This window comes from Bubalus kerabau, chromosome X, assembly GCF_029407905.1.
Source record: "Bubalus kerabau isolate K-KA32 ecotype Philippines breed swamp buffalo chromosome X, PCC_UOA_SB_1v2, whole genome shotgun sequence".
Taxonomy (NCBI): Eukaryota; Metazoa; Chordata; class Mammalia; order Artiodactyla; family Bovidae; genus Bubalus; species Bubalus kerabau.
In genome coordinates this window covers 101,591,035-101,595,248 of record NC_073647.1, presented here as the reverse complement: position 1 = coordinate 101,595,248, position 4,214 = coordinate 101,591,035, and the positions used below count along the sequence as shown (strand labels likewise).

At 42.9% G+C, this 4,214-nt stretch overlaps 1 pseudogene; it reads right to left on the bottom strand.

The window, feature by feature from the left end:
* Window positions 1–824: 824 nt before the first annotated feature.
* On the bottom strand, window positions 825–1,758 carry LOC129638891 (60S ribosomal protein L5-like; annotated as a pseudogene).
* Window positions 1,759–4,214: the final 2,456 nt, after the last annotated feature.

Below are 4,214 nucleotides of genomic sequence, written 5' to 3'. Positions count from 1 at the left end.
GAGTCCAGAAAGAAATTGGTCATTCCTTCTGCCTGTAATCCTCCTGCTACTTATACTCTTGTTATAGCTTTTCTATAGAAACTTATCCTTCATGTTCAGTGAAATAGATGGATGTTCATATGCATTAAGAAGTTGAGTTGTGGGTTTGCACCTGGATACAAGCTGCAGATATGGTCTGGGTCCCCTGAGTGTCTTGACCACAGAAATGATAGAGTTATTTACCTCTCAGAAGACAGCACTGAAGACGTTATCTTCACAGCATGGATAAACCAGTTACTCCAGCAACAGTGGCTGGAAAAGTCCCTTTTCTCGAGTTGACCTGACCCATGCTTGCTCACTCTGTACTCACCTAAGGAAACACTTTACAAGTGAAGGAGAAAAGAGAGGAGTGTTTCTATGATCCATTGCTGTGTAACAAACTTAATGGCTTAAAACAACAATTATTTATTTTCCTCTTGAATCTGTAATTTAAGCAGGACCCAGGGGGGACAGCTCAATTCCAGTTTCATGCTGCATCCAGAGCTTCAGCTGAGATAACTCAAATGGCTGAATCATTCTACATAAAATCTCAGAGCCTCTCTGTGTACGATCAACAAGGTAGCTTTAAGGTATTCAGATTTTTAAATATAAATTTATTTATTTTAATTGGAGGCTAATTACTTTACTATATTGTGTTGGTTTTGTCATACATTGACATGACTCTGATTTTAATATATGATGCTGAAGGCGCCAAGGATAAGTTTTCCATGAGACCAAGGCAGAAGCTGCAAGGCCTCTCATTTATTTATTTTTTTGCTTGTTCAATAAATTTATTATTGTCTTATCTGAAAAATCTTGATAGAAAATTGTGGTTTGGTTTAACTCTCAGCAGCTTGTTCTTGAGCTCTAAGGAAGCTTGCCTTCTTCTGAGCTACCCGATCTTTCTTCTGGGCAAGTGACATTTTGGGACGGTTCCACCTCTTTTTTTTAACTTCTTTCTTAGGCTTCTTCTCATACACTGGATTCTCTCGTATTGCAGCATGAGCTTTCTTATACATCTCCTCCATCATGTCTAGAGTTACGTTGTTCTTTATGTACTGAGAGAATTGTTTCTTGTAAGCATCTTCATCTTCTTCAATCAGGTAATGCACGTAATCTGCAATGTTTTGCCCCATGATGTGCTTTCGATGTACCTCATCACTGAACTCTTTGCTTTCTGAATCATAACTAGGGAACCGTTTGGTACTGTGAGGGATAGACAAGCCTCCATTGACAGCTCCTTTTAGGGCCCCAAAAACTTTATTCCCAGTAGTAGTTCTGGCAAGTCCTGCATCCAAGTAACAGGTGAAGGCACCAGGTTGACCATTAATGCTTTCCACATTGTATTCATCTCCAGTCACTTTGACTTGGCCTTCATAAACTTTTGTCCATACCAAACCTATTAAGAAGCCTGCGGGCCAGCAGCAGGCCAGTACAGTATGCTGTAGCATAATTTGTCAGGCAAACCTTCATACCGTATTTTGGGAGTTCGTGAGCATAAGCTGCACAAACTATCATATCTCCTTCTATACGGGCATAAGCCATCTGACAAATGATTTCTCTGTTCGTTACACTAACAATCATTCTGTATTTAGGTGTGTTGGACTTATTTTTATCTTGGATTACCAATCGTTTCCGAGCATAGTAGTCAGTTTTGCCCTCTCACCTTCTTCTGAATTTCACTTGGTATCTCTTGAAGTAGGCCTTGTTCTTGACAACTTTAACAAACCTCATCCTGCGGAACAGAACAAGACCGGAGGGGGGAGTGCAAGGCCTCTTAAAATGTAACTTCAGAAATGACACATCACTTTCACTAGATTCTATTGATCACATTGTTCTTGGCATTTCGCAAAAAATGGAAATTGACCAGAGGCCAGACAAGAAATCTAGACAAGGCTTTACTGGGGCCCCTGCTGCCCCAGGCAGGAGAGAGAACAAACAATAGGTTCCCTTTCTTGATCTCTCTCTGAGTTGGGGGCAAGCTTGCTCCTTCCATGGGGTGAGTGTAGGAGTGTGTCCAGGAGTCAGGCTGGAGGGGTAGCTTAGGTGTTTTGCTCACCCATTAGGTGGCATTGTGTGCAGGGGGGCATGTGCAGTACCTTGCTTTTGCTCTCGACACCCTGCTTTTGCTCTTGACACTCTGTTTTTGCTGTCTACACCCTGCTTGTGCTCTTGATAACCTGTTTTTGCACTAGGTTCTTCAAAAGTGGCAGTTGGAATTTTTGGTCTCTTTGTATCTTTTGGGTCCAGTATTTGCCACAAGTGTACATGTACACAGTTATTTTTAGTTCCATATAGTTTTTTTGTATTTTGTTGCTGGAGGAGAGGTGTGTCCAGGTACAAACATTGCAGCACTCCAGCAAATGGTCCCAGGCCTGTCTCTTTCCCCCTGAGAGACTCCACACTCATTCTTGAGGTGTAATCAGTGGTAAAAAATCCAAGTGCCAAACAGGGCACGTGGGTTCGATCCCTGAGTCAGGAAGATCCCCTGAAGAAGGAAATGGCAACCTACTCCAGTATCCTTGCCTAGAGAATCCCATGGACAGAGGAGCTTGGCAGGTTTCTGTTCATGGAGTTGCAAAGAGCCAGACACGACTGAGTTACTAAACAAACAAGGGGCTGAAGATCTCTTCTTTTGAAACTTCTTCCTGCTGGACAGGGGCCACAGACCCTAGCTTACCCTAGAGGTGTAATAGCCCCTCACTGACTGTTCTGAGGAACTGTAGGAAGCTGGCCCACTTACTGCTAGAATGGACTGAATTCCTTGAGCCATCATTATGAGCTTTATTTCAAACTGTTGGAGCCTAAAAGATGCAAACTAACCAAGAGGTTAAACAAACAAGGGCTAAAAGGAGAGAAGAACGGTAGCCATGAAAGGGCCTAGTAAGGGAAGGAACCAGGGTTAACTTTGGGCTTCCTTAACTGTTGACCAGACAAGGAAGGCAATATTGCCTCTGCCAAAATCATGAAGCCCCTCTGCCTTGTTCTGCCAGAAGGCAATCAAGGGTCAGAGAATTGTCAAGAATCACATTAGCCAAGGAAACAAGAGAGGTCCCAAGTCACATTAAGGTTTCAAATAGGAGCCAACATACTACATCATTTTGCTTATCAGTTGATGGTGTCTGTTTTTTGAATAGGTACATCAGATCTTCCACTGGCTTATGGGTGTATTGTTCTGCTGTGACCTGCAGGGTTTCTGAAGGTAAACGCCTTGGTTTGGATAAATGTACCCAACTGGATATCCCTTGCAGTTTGACAACAGTGGAAGTGGTTAAAATTATATTATAGAAGCCCTTGCATTTTGGCAATAGTTGGTATTGGGAGGAACCCCGCTTTCCAGATTTTAAGAAAAACTTGGTCCCTGGGGTTTATTTGTGTAAGAACTGCTCCTTCCTCTGTATTTTTAGTGGGAGTGGGCAGTGCCTTGGGGGCACAGTACTGGATTGCCTTCTGACCTTGTCCCAGATTAATAATATATCTCAGGGCTTGGCTCATGTCTTCATCCAGTAGAAAGTCAGTAGTAAGAAAAGGCCTCCATTGGTCATTTCAAATGGGCTAAGCCTCAGACCACTCCTGGGGGCTACATGGACCCTGAGGTATACAATAGGAAACAAGTTGGTCCAGGGTTCATGAGCTTCTTGGCAGAGCTTCACTATGGTTTTCTTTAAAGTATGGTTCATTTTCTTTACCTTCCCTAAAGACTGGGCATACCAAGAGGTGTGTACTTGTTCCTAGGGCCATTGTGAGCCCCTGTGTGATTTTGGCTGTAAAAGAAGGCCCGTTATTGCTCTGGAGGGATTTTGGAAGTCCAAACAGAGGAATTATTTATTTTAAAGGGGACTTACAGATGTCCTTAACCTCTTCAGAGTGGATGTGGAAGTATCAACAAATGCCAGAAGTTGTTTATATCCTGACAGTGGGTACATTTGGATGAAATCTAACTGCCAGTGTTCCTCCAGGTAAGTATCTTGGTGTTGGATTGACCTGAATAATGAAGGGGGGGGGGGATTGGATGGGTCTGTGGGTTATTGTGGGCACACAAATCACAAGCATGTATTACTTATTTTACTGTTCTTTTAAGCCTCTTCACCAAAAAGACCTTCTGCATCAAGTTCCATAGTACATCCCTCCTAGAGCGGGTGGCATCATGTAAGCTCTTAGTGAGTTTACATTGTTGGGCCTCAGGGATTAAAATT